Raw genomic sequence first — 16,766 nt, 5'->3', positions numbered from 1 at the left:
CCATGTGTTTGATGTATACAATACCATTCCAGTCATTACCACATACCTGTCCTCCCCAATTAAGGTGCCACCAACTTCCTGTGGTAAGCATGGTGTAACTTTAAGGCACACACACACACATATTCACAGAAACACACACACACACACACAGCACACACACACCATACCCCCCCCCCCCCCCCCCACACACACACACACACGCACACACACACACACACACACACACACACACACACACACACACACACACACAGGAAATGGTCATTTGCATGACAAGAAGAATTGTGACATGGTATGTGTGATTTACTATATAACTCTACAGTTCTTGAATGAGCCCTTCATGAATGAGCCCTTCATTCCTCTTGTCAATATATATGCTCTTATCAATATCCAACCACTGTATACATATGATTGTATTATGATTCCCCATTAGCTGTTGAAGAAGCAGCAGCTACTCTTCCTGGGGTCTTACTTACAAGTGGGTTCATTCCCAGTAGTCTCCAGAGAGATTGATCTTTTTGGAAGCGTAATTGAAAAGAAGTAACTTCTATGCATGAGGCCTAGCTTCCATTACTTATGATTCACTATTGTACACTGTCAACCACATTATTTTGTGATTCTTGTATCCATGACATCCAGACCGGCCGCTTCCACATGCAGCCTATAACAGACATCAGTCTCTATGGGATAGAAAATGGAAAGATAAAGGCTCAATTGTAGGCTGTCAAGACAAAAACTATCACCAGCTATGCTACACAGACAAAAACATTTGCTCTGAGAATCTAACAATATAGACAACCTATCATACCTATCTAATATTTCTGTATCATTAGCCTAACAAAATCCATTACTGTACTGCAACACTGCACATGGACGGTAGGCTACTGGTCCTGAGACACACAGCTTGGGGAGAGACCCTCCATACTTACTATTACCTGTCTCACACAGAAAGACAGAGAGAAGGCTGCAGTGTGGGATTCAGGATTCAGGCCAGAAGTCTGTCTGTCCTGTTTTATCTCTCTGCCTAAAGGTCCATCTGCTACAAGCCCTCATAGGCATACTTTGATACCAATCACGAGCCCAGTAAATCACATTAAAAACATGACATTATAAACTTCACATTCAACAAAGCCTCTGTCTCAGCTTTAAAAACAACAACAACCCCACACAATCTGCATCTTCTTGGACTTTGGAACCAACATGCAAAAGAGAAGCTAGTCCATTTACAACAGCATTATAATGCAACAGGATTTAGCTTTGGGAGGTTTTAAGATCTCCCCTGTAAATGAGAAACTAGGGCAAGCTTAAACGCTCAGTCAGCAATTGAAATTCCCAATCTTCTGAACCCGGAAGAGGATTGGACGGAAGCAAAGCATAAAGACACATGATACTGACCCATGCAGCACATCAACGTCACCAGGTGAGCTCTGAGCTCCCCCTCACTCCCCAGCAGGTGCCATATCTCCTTAGCCATTGTTAGCTCCCGGGGACTCTGGAGAGAGTGTATCATGGTCCTGGCAGAGGGATGTGTGTGAGCTACCAGCGTTACTGAAGGAGCAGCAACAGACTCCTCCTGTCTGCCTTTAGGGCAGCCTGCAGTTACTCCACTTTTCGTCAAGCATCCAGAACGAGTTCTGTCAGGTTCTCCAACACAACTCAGTGGTCTTCTTATATGGTTCATGTTTACTTAAGGCCACAGCACAAATGCATTTGAGGAACTAACTAATAAGGAACTTTCACTGGGGACGGGCCAAATTCTGAAATTGCATTCTTGTCCCCCCCCAGTTTTACCATTGGAATGTGATATAAAACGAGGCAACGGTGTGCTTTAGGACCATGTGGATATCTAATGTCTCTGAGCGGTCGGGTAGGCTGTTTGGAGCTTTTATCCAACTGGATATTTAACAAAAATATATACAAAAAGTTATGTCCCCCCCACTTCTAAAACCAACGTTTTAGAAGCCTTTATCTTTCCATTTTCCCTGCTAATAATGCTCCTTAAGAAAAGGAGCAAAGGTATTTGTCTGCTTAGAAACCAATTTTTTCAGATGACACTTTAACCTGAAATGGGAAGGGGCATCATTGCAGTAGAACATAGGAATAGATATAACAATTAAAGATTCAATATGCATTTAACCCAACCCCACTGAATCAGAGAAGTCTGAATACAAATGATTAGTCTGCATTTCCACACATACAGCACAGCCTACAGTGCACCGCCCACAACAGTATCAATTACTGTTTCATAAAACACATTTAGCACACTCACTTGCACTCGTTGGGAAAAAACCACAACACCAACTGAAATCAAAACAACCACACCCTTTACTTAAGGCTGCATAAAATATCATGCCAAAATTAGCATACAAAACACAGGCAATGGCATGAGGTACATTGGTCAGTTCAGAGGCAAATACTGATGGGTGATTATTCATATAGGCCTTTCCTTAATACAGAGGTGTCTCAATGGTGCTGCCACTGTCAGTGTGTCTCAGAGGACATTTCCATGTGGTTCATCTATAAATACTATGCGTGTAAAGCTGCAGAGGATTCACTACTGGGCTGGGAGTCTGGGACTGGGAATTGCTCCACATTTTAGCGGACAGAACACAGAACATATGGGAGAATTAAGACTGTCCCCGACTCAAAGAAATCTTGGTCGACCGAGAGTCGTCCTGTTCTTTCGACTAATTCGTCTAAATGTTTACATTTATTTTTTACATATATAAACAGACACAGCCTATGTGTTTGAATAAAATCAACTACACACAGTACCAGTCAAAAGTTTGGACACACCTACTCATTCAAGGCTTTATCCATTGGTGGTAAAACTAATGAGCCTTACTGGAGCCCTTCTCCACGACATTGAAGTTGATCCAGCCAGTCAAGTGCAAGTTCCAACACAAGCACACACTGCAGAACCGGCAGACCAAAATACTCATTAGCACACATGGTCTGGATCCCCCTACAAAACAAGGGTGTGTTGAATCCAGGCCCTCTCTTGGTTTTTCATGATTAACTGTTGATGGTTGGAAGTGCTACAGTCCACCCAGGGCCATGGGAATGTGTTAAATGTGTTCCCTTACAGCTCTTGCCCTCTGACTTGACTGGGTTGATGTTTGTAGCATCACAAGTCTACATGAATCTGTTACACTTTCTCTGTCCACTTGGAAGGTTACTCTTTGGAGTCTAAAACCAAAGAGAGGAGTAGCTTTAAACCGGTTAACCATTGAAACATCATGTGATGTGACAAAATGCCAGAGGGGAATTTGAAGAATAACATTGCAATAACTGACGTGTCATTAGTCATTTAAGCAATAAGGCCCAAGGAGGACTGGTATATTGGCCACAACATTATTAAATATGTTAAATAAATCAAAATATATTTTATATTTGAGATTCTTCAAAGTAGCCACCCTTTGACTTGATGACAGCTTTGCACTTTATTACAGCATAGCAAAGACTAAAAACAGCCGAATCTGATCCTCTCATCTGCCTCCAGAGGTCCACGTTGAGCCATGGTAGAGAGTTTTTCCATCTTGGCTTACGTTGACATTTCCTGGTAAAACAGGTATCCACTTTGTCAATAGCTGACAGAAATGTTCTGTATCCAGACTCTGGGTCTTCATTACTTAACAGATCAGATCAATCAAAATGACTTATAGCTGCATCGTAGTTACATTAATATGGTTCCTAAATCTCTTTTTAGTGATCTTTCTAACCACCAATGGAACATTGTGGTCAGATATGCCAGTTAGTAAGTTAATGGGCTTAGTTTTTCGATCAGGTCTGTTAGTAAACACCGGATCAGTTTGAGTCTGGGATGACTGTGTTACTCTGCTTGGACCTTGTATTATTTGAGTCAGGTTGAAATAGTCTGTGATCTCTTTGAGCTTTTTCCTGCAAGTTATGTTTTACGACTTTATATTGAAATCACCCATGAAGATTATCTCCTTCTTATGATCACATTCTTTAAGCATGGTATTTAGATGGTCATAAAACGAGATATCAGAAGTTGGTGGTCGATATAATCCAATAACAGTGAGAGACATATGAGGGGAGAGGAAGACATTCAGTCCCATACATTCAAGGTTATTGGCATGTTTATGATATGATTGCATTTAAAGTTATCTTTCATGTACATAAGCAATCCACCCCCTCTACCCTTTCCCCTGAATATCCAGAGACATTAAAGCAGAAATAGGAGAAGATTTCTTCAGCCATTGTCACGACTTCCGCCGAAGTCGTCTCCTCTCATTGTTCGGGCGGCGTTTGCCGGTCGACGTCCCCGGCTTTCTAGCCATCGCCGCTCCATTTTTCATGTATCCATTTGTTTTGTCTTGTTTGGCACACCTGGTTTACATTCCCCAATTACACTGCATGTATTTATTCCTCTGTTCCCCTTAATGTCTTCGTGTGATATTGTTTGTGTGTTACATGTTTTGTAACGCGCCAGGGTGGCGTTCGTTACTTCCGTGTTATTTCACGAAGCCTGTATGAATTGTTAAACATTCATGTTTTGTGACTGTTTGTGCCCGCTATACACTTTGCCTTGTTGGCTGGAGGTTTTTGACGCAGCTGCGTCCGTCTGTAATCTTTCCCCTGCAGTAATAAAGTGTGCGCCTGTTCACAATTCTCTGCTCTCCTGCACCTGACTTCACCAGAAGTACGCACACGCCTGACAGGCATGTCTCAGAGAAACAGAAAAAAAAAATCAAGATTAGAGTCATTCTTTAAATGTTTTACTTGTTCACTCTTAGAAATAATGCTATGAATATTTAGGTGACCTCCTAATATTCACCTAGGCTTTGAATGAGGGTCCCAGAGCATTTTAGCCTGATTACCGGTTTGATGGTACAAGGTTTTCTAATAGCTGGATTAAGGGAACTGATTTTCTGTCTCGAAGGCAGGTTTTGTTTGGGACATGTATTACAATTGTATTATCTGCTGATTGCTCATTCGTTTGAAAAACCTTGTTAGTGACAGAGGTTATGCTCACATACACAGAATGTCCTTCTCTGAACCAGAAAATATTGGCTACTCAAATATAGATTATTTCAAACATTCACGTTCTACCATTCATCAATGATTTCATTCTGGATTTTTTTTCCCACTTCTCCCAGAATTACATCCTCCATATCAGCCGTTTTTTGTCTGCAGGTGACCTAACTCCAGACTCTGATGGGGAGCTTGGTACCCTGGTCCGTTTGGGTGTTTGTTGATTCCGGATTGTTTGAATGAAAGCCAGCCTTGATGTTTGGCTGCGTTCTTTAGTATTCCCCAGAGAGTTGCACCGCCTTCGGGGTCCCTTATTATCCTCAGTTTTCTATTGGGTTATGATTGTCACTTGTCTCAGTTGCCACTTATCCAGCTTCATGTTTAGCCTTATTCCTCTTATTCTTCTTTTTCTTGGAATGAGAGGTCATTGTTGAAGTAGACTCTGGCTCACCAGGTACCAACTCCAATGTGTCATTCACTCCGGCCCAGAAATTATGCTCCTCAACCTCAAGTCTCACTTTCTGTCATTTCAGCTGAGATATGTGATACGTCTGCCCTACTCATAGGGACAGGATTGTTGTCTTGCACATAGTGTGAAAAAGTTTCCTCTATGCAACTTATGTTGTCCAGTGTAGTAGGACTGTACTCTAGCATCTCCTGACCCCCTCTAGTGTGGGATTGTGTCAGCCAGTCCTGTCTATGCGCAGGACCTTGTCCATCATAAAATACTTTGATCCAGTGAGTGTCCATCTTTACAGACAGTGTTATGGGAGTGATGGGTGCTACTTATACAAATGATCTCCGTTGTATCAGTTTGTGTGTTGACCCTTGTATCTTATCATGCACCTCATCACTCTCCCCACCAGCTTTAGCCAGACACTCAGTCACAACACTATCATCACAACACTATCATCACAACACTATCATCACAACACTATCATCACAACACTATCATCACAACACTATCATCAAGTTGTTTGTTTGTAAATATCCTTTGCTATTCATTTGACATTTTTAGATGTGATATGTTTTATGACTGCTGCAAGATGAATTTCCTCTCTGAGGACATTAAACGTTTTCTGAATCTGAATTCTGAATGTGAATATGCTGATTCAGGTAGTTGTTTAATTGTAACTAGAGTTCTGGTCAGCCACGCGCCACTTCAAACTGAACAGATTATTCTCTTTAAACACAACATGTTTTCCTCTGACTGTTATTCCTCTGATCAGAAGCGTTGCCCTTACATCCTTACTGAGAAGGTATATATGCCAGAGTGCACATGCTCTCTGTACTGACCTCAAGTGGTTTGGATGAATTTCATGTATGAGACTGTGATAGAGCTCCTCCTCCTTAATGGGGTTGGCTATGACCTCCTCCTTTGTCAAGATTTCTCTCTCTATGATAAAAATAGGTAAAACAATCTCCTTTTGGGCATTTCGTCCCACAACCTTACTCCAGGTCTCATTTTCCTTGACATCAGTTTTTGCATCGCTGGAAATATACACAACTACAGCAGCCATTTTAATTGTAGTGTTAATGTTTAAAGTAATTTGTTTAACATTGAAATGTATCAACAAGACTATTCAGCATTATACAGTGAGTTGAGGCTGTTCTGAGGGTAAAGGGGGGGGGAGTAACTCAATATTAGGAAGGTGTCCTTAATCTTTTGTACAATCAGTGTATATATATATATATATTTATTCCATACTCTGACATTGCTCATTCTGACATTGCTCATTCTGATATTTCTTAATTATTTTATTTATTTTTTTACTTTTTGTTTAAGGTTTTGCTAGAATTTACTGCAGTGTTGGAGCTACAAACATTTCACTTAACTTGCGTTAAAATCTGCAAATCTTTAATTTGAACTTTAATTTGAATTGCACATGAGAGAGGACAAAATATCCATCCCGCCTCTACCCTTTCATGTGAACACACCCTGGGAACAAAACTGCTTGCAAATGACATCAATGGGAGTGCTGATCAGTTTTTCCTTTTAGATATAATGAAAAAGATGACATGGAGAGGGGGTAAGCTGTTCTAGAATCAGATACATACTGTCTTGGAATATGAAACAATGAAATCAAGGTGATCTGCGGGTTCTGCAAAATTCCCTGTACTTTAGTATAAAACACAATGGCATAAGAACGCCAATGCTCAGCATTGATGCTTTTGAAAGGTCAGAAAGGTTGACAGTCATTGAACATATCAAACAGCTTTCCTCCCAATATCTGTTTAAATGTCAGTGTGTCCCTGTTAAACCAATAAGACTGTGTTTCAAATCCACCTCAGCCATGGTAGTGTTGCAGACACTTTCATCTGCAGCAAGACTGCAGTGCTGCTATATCACTCCTTCTCCCTCTCTCTCTGTACTGTACATATATCTCCTGTTCCCTCTCTCACTTGAGACTCATTAATACAAATGGGGTCTTCAGGGCGTGTCCAAGGCAACACCCTTCCCTGCTCAACAACACCCTTCCCTGCTCAACAACACCCTTCCCTGCTCCACAACACCCTTCCCAGCTCAACAACACCCTTCCCAGCTCAACAACACCCTTCCCAGCTCAACAACACCCTTCCCAGCTCAACAACACCCTTCTCAGCTCAACAACACCCTTCCCAGCTCAACAACACCCTTCCCAGCTCAACAACACCCTTCCCAGCTCAACAACACCCTTCCCAGCTCAACAACACCCTTCCCAGCTCAACAACACCCTTCGCAGCTCAACAACACCCTTCCCAGCTCAACAACACCCTTCCCAGCTCAACAACACCCTTCCCAGCTCAACAACACCCTTCTCAGCTCAACAACACCCTTCCCAGCTCAACAACACCCTTAGCTCAACAACACCCTTCCCAGCTCAACAACACCCTTCCCAACTCAACAACACCCTTCCCAGCTCAACAACACCCTTCCCAGCTCAACAACACCCTTCGCAGCTCAACAACACCCTTCCCAGCTCAACAACACCCTTCTCAGCTCAACAACACCCTTCCCAGCTCAACAACACCCTTCTCAGCTCAACAACACCCTTCCCAGCTCAACAACACCCTTCCCGGCTCGACAACACCATTCCCAGCTCAACAACACCCTTCCTTGTTCAAGGTCCAGAGACAGGATGAATTTGCTGTATTATTGACCACCAGGGCTCACTCAGGGCTCTAAAGTGGGACTATTTTACTTGCATATGCGCCCAAATACTTTGCTGTGCGACCTGGAATTTGAATTTAGGAGCACCAGTGCGCCTAGGAAAATGGATTCTAGCTTTAATACCTCAAACATATTTCATTGTGCTCCTACATTTCTTTGTGTGAGCTTACATTTTTCAACTTAGCCGCACACGTGCTCATCATTAAAAAGGTCAGCGTAGAGCCCAAGTTTGAAATCCATAACATTAAATGACCATGAGGAGCAGTTTATTAAAACATAGAAAAAAGACATCTGTATTGTAGTCACATGACATCATGAGTGGAAATTGCACACAGAGACTGTAGTACTGAGGGGATACAGTAGTAACTGGTTGGATACAGTACCACTGAGTCTGTGGAAAGTGTGTACTTCTCTTAGGCAAAGAGAATGGTAATATAAAGAGAATAGTGCCCTCTTGAGGAACATAGTTCTACACTCAAATCACTTCTTCTAAATCTTCAATCCTCTATAAAATAGTGAAAATTAACTTCATAAAAACACACCAAACTATAATATTACTTACCAAAATGTGTGAAAATGTATATTATATAAATAGAGAGAGAGTAATCAGAGTCTACTTATACCACCACATTAAAAGGTCTGGTCAGGTCTGGAGCTTGTTATTAGCAGTCCTAGTTTTACAGCTGAACACCCCAGTAAAGTCAGAGGTAATAATTTCATCTACACAGGCCTGCTTCCTACCATGACAATAAACATGATGTCAGCTAAAACATGATGCTATAAAAAAATAAACAGAGAAGCACACTATATTTAAATTCCCACTAATTGATTTGGTAATTTACCAATGTTTCAGCATCACTTCAGGGGAATGTCATACATACTTGTTACCAGGTTATGTAGTCAAACAGTGCAATTAGTGCAACCAATGACAATAGTGAGGGCTGTGTCATAATTATTAAGTTAATTAGAATGAATTGAATGAAACTTTAAAAATAAAAACAAAAGTGTATAGCATATTAAATATATTAGGCTATTGTTCTCATATAGAAACATAATTAAATATTGTACATAATATTAGCAAAACATAAATGATTGTTTAATTCAATTTCACATATTTAATTGTTTCATATTTCATTTCATATTTGTTACATGTAATCTTTTGGTTGAACCATAATGAATGATAAGCATCATCAACAGGGGGAACATATTAGGTTACGCTAATAAGCCGTAGAAAGAATATATACATTTATAAGACTTGTTCATACAATAATTAATTGTTCATAAGAAGGGCCTGAAATCAAAGTCAATATTCAGACCACTAGGGGTCAATATTTTAGATAGGATATCTGGTAAGCCTCCCTTTATAGTAGTAGGATCTCAATGTTTATGACCATCAGCTGATAACTACACTACAGTCACAACTTACTGGCACACAGTCATCACTCGCACTCACCAACACATTATTACAACCCTATTATAATGTCCAAAAAACTGTGTGATGTTGGACTTTAATATTTTATTCAACCAGAAAGTCCCATTGAAATTGACGTGAGCCCTTGCAATTCCCTCTTATATTACATTTTCATGTCTCTGCATGCAGTTAGAAGGAATTTGCTAACCAGCATGAGTGCAATGACTGGAGGTCTATGGGTGTCTGCTAGCATGCTGAGACATAAAAATGGTATCAAATGTTAATCTGACTCTGGGGAAGTAGATAAAGGGCCTCATTACTAAAATCTCGAAGTATCCCTTTAACCAGGAAAGTCCCATTGAAATATACATGTAGGGGCCTCCTGGGTGGCGCCACCAGAGACTCTGGGTTCAAGCCCAGGCTCTGTCGCAACCGGGATGTCCATGGGGCGACGTACAATTGGCCTAGCGTCGTCCGTGTTAGGGAGGGTTTGGCTGGTAGGGATATCCTTGTCTCATCGCGCACTAGTGACTCCTGTGGTGGGCCAGGCGCAGTGCATGCTGACCAGGTCACTAGGTGCACAGTGTTTCCTTCCTCCAATGGCTCTCAACTTTCGTCTCTCCTGAACTCGCACGGGAGTTGTAGCGATGAGACAAGATAATAACTACTAACAATTGGATACCACAAAATTGGGGGGTAAAACTTTTTTATTTTTTATTTAAAAATTGACATGCAATTACTCTTTATATAGAACCAGGACACACCTACTCATTCAAGGGTTTATCCATTGGTGGTAAAACTAATGAGCCTTACTGGAGCCCTTCTCTACGACATTGAAGTTTATCCAGCCAGTCAAGTGCAAGTTCCAACACAAGCACACACTGCAGGACCGGCAGATCAAAATACTCATTAGCACACATGGTCTGGATCCCCCTACAAAACAAGGGTGTGTCGAATCCAGGCCCTCTCTTGGTTTTTCATGCTTAACTGTTGATGGTTGGAAGTGCTACAGTCCACCCAGGGCCATGGGAATGTGTTAAATGTGTTCCTTACAGCTCTTGCCCTCTGACTTGACTGGGTTGATGTTTGTAGCATCACAAGTCTACATGAATCTGTTACACTTTCTCTGTCCACTTGGAAGGTTACTCTTTGGAGTCTAAAGCCAAAGAGAGGAGTAGCTTTAAACCGGTTAACTATTGAAACATCATGTGATGTGACAAATGCCAGAGGGGAATTTGAAGAATAACATTGCAATAACTGACGTGTCATTAGTCATTTAAGCAATAAGGCCCAAGGAGGATTGGTATATTGGTCATATATCACAAACCCCCGAGGTGCCTTATTACTATTATAAACTGTTTATCAACATAATTAGAGAAGTAAAAATAATTGTTTTGTCATAGCCATTGTATACTGTCTGATATACTACGGCTGTCAGCCAATCAGCACAACCACAACTCTATTATTTTCATTTCTCTAATTATGTTGGTGACCAGTTTATAACAGCAATAAGGCACCTCGGGGTTTGTGGTATATGGACAATATACCAAGGCTAAGGGCTGTATCTAGGCATTCCGCATTGCATAAGAACAGCCCTTAGCTGTGGTATATTGGCCATATACCACACCTCATCGGGCCTTATTGCTTAATTATACCATTGATTTGTAGGGTGCTGTCTTTCGCTTGGGACGCTAAATGGGTGTCCTGACTCTCTGTGGTCACTAAAGATCCCATGGCACTTATTGTAAGAGTAGGGGTGTTAACTCCGGTGTCCTGGCTAAATTCCCAATCTGGCCCATTCCATCTTGGCCACCTAATCATCCTCAGCTTCTAATTAGCTCATTCATCCTCCCTCCTCTCCCCTGAAAAAATAATGTGTTCTCAGTCAACTTACCAGGTAAAATAAGGGTCAAATAAACAAAGAATATACATTTTAATATGATCTTATACCTCTGTGTTTATTCTTTAACAACGGTGATACAAAACTTTGTGAACTTTAGAATGACTCACAAACAAATCCCAGCTTGTCCAGCATTGCTTGATGCCAGGCATAAAGTACTACAGATAAGAGAAGCTGAGCATTATGACTGACTGACAATAACAGAAGAACTGTGACCTTTCAACTGGTTTCACTTACAACTACTTTCATGACATAATATCCCACCATTTGAACTTACGCCAACATGTTTACTTCAACTCTCTCAAGTAATGTGTGTTGTAGTTGTTTGGTATCTCCGCTTTGCTTTTTGGAGTGTATTGATGTGTCTATGTTTGTGTATATTTTTGTAATTACAGGGCTCCTCTGTAAAAGGACCTTGTTATCAGGATAACTCCCTGTCAAAATAAAGGTTAAATCAATAAAGACCAGTTTCCTGTCAGTCGTCCATGCAGAGCATGTTAATGTTGAGTAGGTAGTAAACACTTTGAATCACTGTGAAACGAGGAGTTTCATTTTCCGTTGCACAATGTTTTGCTCTGGTGTGTGTGACCTACTGAATATGACCCTGGTCAGACATCCAGCAGCCTGGTAAAACTTGGACAGCCGTTGATCCGGTGGGACAGTTGGTGTGACTTGTGGAGGAGAAGTGTATAGGCGCTGCTATAAATAGCGACGACAGCTAAACCATGTCATGTGTGCCCTACTATCTGTGCCATTTCATTAACATCCTTTCTTACCTCACAGCAGCCTGGCTCAGGGGTTTTAAAGCTGGGGTCTGCAATGACTTTTTTTTATAAGAAATGTTTTGGGGAATTTTTATGTGAAAAAGAATGATTTAACAGAGCTATAACAGAATACAATAGTGGATAAAAAATGTATGTTTCTCCGTCCTGTGACGCCCCTCCCACTCTGTCTGCCGTATTCTTTCTCTTTGCTCTTGTTTTCCTTATTAGGACGTTGGCAGGCAGAGCTGGGAGGGTCGTCAGCGTCATGGGACACACCTGGGCCCGGGTGTGTCCCTGGATGAATACACCTCTTCCCCATTCATGGAAGAGACTCTCTCCATGCAGACACACCTGGGCCCGGGTGTGTCCCGGGATGAATACACCTCTTCCCCATTCATGGAGGAGACTCTCTCCATGCAGACACACCTGGGCCCGGGTGTGTCCCTGGATGAATACACCTCTTCCCCATTCATGGAGGAGACTCTCTCCATGCAGACACACCTGGGCCCGGGTGTGTCCCGGGATGAATACACCTCTTCCCCATTCATGGAGGAGACTCTCTCCATGCAGACACACCTGGGCCCGGGTGTGTCCCGGGATGAATACACCTCTTCCCCATTCATGGAGGAGACTCTCTCCATGCAGACACACCTGGGCCCGGGTGTGTCCCTGGATAAATACACCTCTTCCCCATTCATGGAGGAGACTCTCTCCATGCAGACACACCTGGGCCCGGGTGTGTCCCGGGATGAATACACCTCTTCCCCATTCATTGAGGAGACTCTCTCCATGCAGACACACCTGGGCCCGGGTGTGTCCCTGGATGAATACACCTCTTCCCCATTCATGGAGGAGACTCTCTCCATGCAGACACACTTATAGATTTTGGTTGTGGCATATTCGTGGCCGTTTGTTTGCTTTGGCACCTTTCAACACCCCTCATTATCACATTTATGCACGTAAACACTCACTTACACTACTGATTACACACACCGTTGTTAATTGTATTTAGTTTACTTCAGTTAATAAATATATTTTGTTATTCCTTATCTCCACATTGTCTACCTTTTTGTTACAAACTTCGAGCCGGTTCGTGACAGTCCAGTATGAAGAAAGTTAGAGGTAGTTTCACGAGGCAATCTTAGCATTAGCACAATAACTGTAAGTCTACAGCAAAAGTTAGCATGCTAGCTGTCTGGGGAAGTAGATTTGAACTATCCCTTTAATATGAATGAAATTAAAGTCATTGGAGGTAATTACAGTTTTTTTCTGTATTGAAAATTCTTAGGCTGGCCGTCAAAGGGATGTTTCTCGGGATGGAAAAACTGTTTCAATGTCACGCCCTGACCTTAGTTATCTTTGTTTTCTTTATTATTTGGTTAGGTCTGGGTGTGGCAAGGGTGGTTTGTGTAGTTTTTGTATCGTCTAGGGTTTTTGTATGTTTATGGGGTTTACCTAGTCTAGGTGTTTATATGTCTATGGTTGCCTAGATTGGTTCTCAATCAGAGGCAGCTGTTTATCGTTGTCTCCTGATTGGGAACCATATTTAGGTAGCCATATTCCTTGGTTATTTTGTGGGTTGTTATTCTATGTTTAGTTGCCTGTTTGCACTAGTCATATAGCGGTTCGGTTTGTTCAGTGTTTGTTTGTTGCTGCGCCTTGGTCTCCTCTTTATGACGACCGTGACATGCATATTGAACTATATATATTTTTATATAATACCATCTTTGAGAACTAACAATCAATTAAAAGGGAGAATTGAACATTCCCAAAACCGGGCATTCAGGGTACAGACATGCCCATTGATTTTGTTAGAATGTTTGAGCAGTGGATCACAGAATTAGCCATAGCAAAATGCAGAGAATTGCAGGACATTTGCTTTAAAACAACTCAATTGTCTCTCAGCTCCAGGCCAAACTGTATAGAATTGCTGGAAATGAACTTCAAAACTACATGTTCTATCAGCTCAAAAATGTGTAGAATTGGAGAAAATGTGCTTTACAACAGCAACATTTTCTCTTCGCCGCCAAGATACCTTTCTAGCAAATAGGGGGAGGTAGGGGGAGGTAAAATCAATGAAACTACCAAATATATTCATTTAAAAATGCTGATTACTTCTACTTGCCATTGTCATTCACCATATACAAACAGGGAGTTTGTTTATTTAATCTTGGTCTGGGTAATTAGTATGTCATTCATATACTAACAGAGCTCATTCTGGAAGCTATTTCTGTTGTCTACAGAACATCAAACTATACTGTACAGTGTGTGGCCGTGTAAATGATGTAACAGGTTTAGTCTACTCAAAGTCCATCTCTTCTGTCGCTCATTCTGACTTCTGACTACATGGCACGAGAAGCCATCAAAAGTCACATGACACATGCCCAGAGCAGTATTTATAAACACACAGAAAGTCCCGCAGGCCAGACAGTTTATACTGAGTGTTAAAATAGCAGCAGCACTGCTTTCAGTGACACGAGCACCCGTTTTACTCTGGCCCCTGTTTTACTCTGGTCCCCCTTTTACTCTGGTCCCCCTTTTACTCTGGTCCCGTTTTACTCTGGTCCCCGTTTTACTCTGGTCCCCGTTTTACTCTGGCCCCTGTTTTACTCTGGTCCCCGTTTTACTCTGGCCCCTGTTTTACTCTGGCCACTGTTTTACTCTGGCCCCTGTTTTACTCTGGCCCCTGTTTTACTCTGGCCCCTGTTTTACTCTGACCCCTGTTTTACTCTGGTCCCCGTTTTACTCTGACCCCTGTTTTACTCTGGCCCCTGTTTTACTCTGGTTCCCGTTTTACTCTGGTCCCCGTTTTACTCTGACCCCTGTTTTACTCTGGCCCCTGTTTTACTCTGGTCCCCGTTTTACTCTGGCCCTGTTTTACTCTGGCCCCTGTTTTACTCTGGCCCCTGTTTTACTCTGGTCCCTGTTTTACTCTGGTCCCCGTTTTACTCTGGCCCTGTTTTACTCTGGCCCCTGTTTTACTCTGGCCCCTGTTTTACTCTGGCCCCTGTTTTACTCTGGTCCCCGTTTTACTCTGGCCCCTGTTTTACTCTGGCCCCTGTTTTACTCTGGTCCCTGTTTTACTCTGACCCCCCTGTTTTACTCTGATCCCCCTGTTTTACTCTGGCCCCTGTTTTACTCTGGTCCCTGTTTTACTCTGGTCCCTGTTTTACTCTGACCCCCCTGTTTTACTCTGACCCCCCTGTTTTACTCTGACCCCCCTGTTTCACTCTGGTCCCCTGTTTCACTCTGGTCCCCTGTTTCACTCTGGTCCCTGTTTTACTCTGGTCCCTGTTTTACTCTGGTCCCCGTTTTACTCTGGCCCCCCTGTTTTACTCTGGTCCCCTGTTTCACTCTAGCTCAGGGGTTTTCAAGCTGGGGTCCACAATGACTTCATGTGATTTTTTTTTTTTTAATTGTAATATCGCTAGCTAGAACATAATACAATAGTGAATAGAATTTGTATGTCACTGCGTCCAGTATGAAGACAGTTAGAGGTCGCTCTTCTGTCGCTCATTCTGACTTCTGACTACATGGCAGGAGAAGCCATCAAAAGTCACATGACACGTGCCCAGAGCAGTATTTATAAACACACAGGCCAGACAGTCAATTCTGTAGGAGTGGAAATAGCAGGAGCACTGATTTCAATGACATGAGCCCCAAAGAAAGTGGTGGGAAAAACAAGTCAAGGAGACACTACCATGGCACTAAACACAGTCTTTTCCGTCCTGTCTCTGGCCTCCCATTCACGCACAGGTTGACATAAAGAAATGGGCAATGTCACAGGGGCCTTTCCCCGATGAGCTAATGTATATGCACGGCACTGCCGACCGCTGCCACCTGTGGGCAGACACTTCAGTCAGGAAGCCTAAAATAAAGTAAAGCTCAGTACAGAAACAGGCACATTTTCTCATTCACAGTAGCAAAGCACAGCCCAACACAGCCCAGTACAGCCCAACACAGCCCAGCACAGCCCAGCACAGCCCAACGCAGTCCAACACAGCCCAACACAGCCCAGCACAGCCCAACTCAGTCCAACACAGCCCAACACAGCCCAGCACAGCCCAACTCAGTCCAACACAGCCCAGCACAGTCCAACTCAGTCCAACACAGCCCAACACAGCCCAGCACAGTCCAACTCAGTCCAACACAGCCCAGCACAGCCCAACACAGCCCAGCACAGCCCAACGCAGTCCAAAACCACCCAACGCAGCCCAACACAGCCCAACGCAGCCCAACACAGCCCAGCACAGCCCAGCACAGCCCAGTACAGCCCCGTACAGTCCAGTACATTCCAGTACAGTCCAGTACAGTCCAGTCCAGTGCAGTCCAGTACGGCCCAGTATAGCCCAGTACAGTCCAGTACAGCCCAGTACAGTCCAGTACAGCCCAGTACAGTCCAGTACAGTCCAGTACAGCCCAGTACAGCCCAGTCCAGTCCAGTGCAGTCCAGCCCAGTACAGCCCAGTGCAGTCCCGTACAGACCAGTGCAGTCCAGTACAGTCCAGTGCAATACTGCAGTCCTATAACTTCCTATCAGTG

The 16,766-nt window shown here is 42.8% G+C and overlaps 1 protein-coding gene across 1 annotated transcript in view; it reads right to left on the bottom strand.

Annotated features, from left to right (window-relative positions):
• The window catches only part of LOC110499368 (dystonin), a 194,466-nt gene that overhangs the window by 133,279 nt on the left and 44,421 nt on the right, over positions 1-16,766 (bottom strand). The window lies entirely within an intron of this gene.

Source organism: Oncorhynchus mykiss, chromosome 20 (assembly GCF_013265735.2).
Source record: "Oncorhynchus mykiss isolate Arlee chromosome 20, USDA_OmykA_1.1, whole genome shotgun sequence".
NCBI classification, from domain to species: domain Eukaryota; kingdom Metazoa; phylum Chordata; class Actinopteri; order Salmoniformes; family Salmonidae; genus Oncorhynchus; species Oncorhynchus mykiss.
Note: the sequence above shows the minus strand (reverse complement) of the source record. Positions and strands in the feature narration are given on the sequence as shown.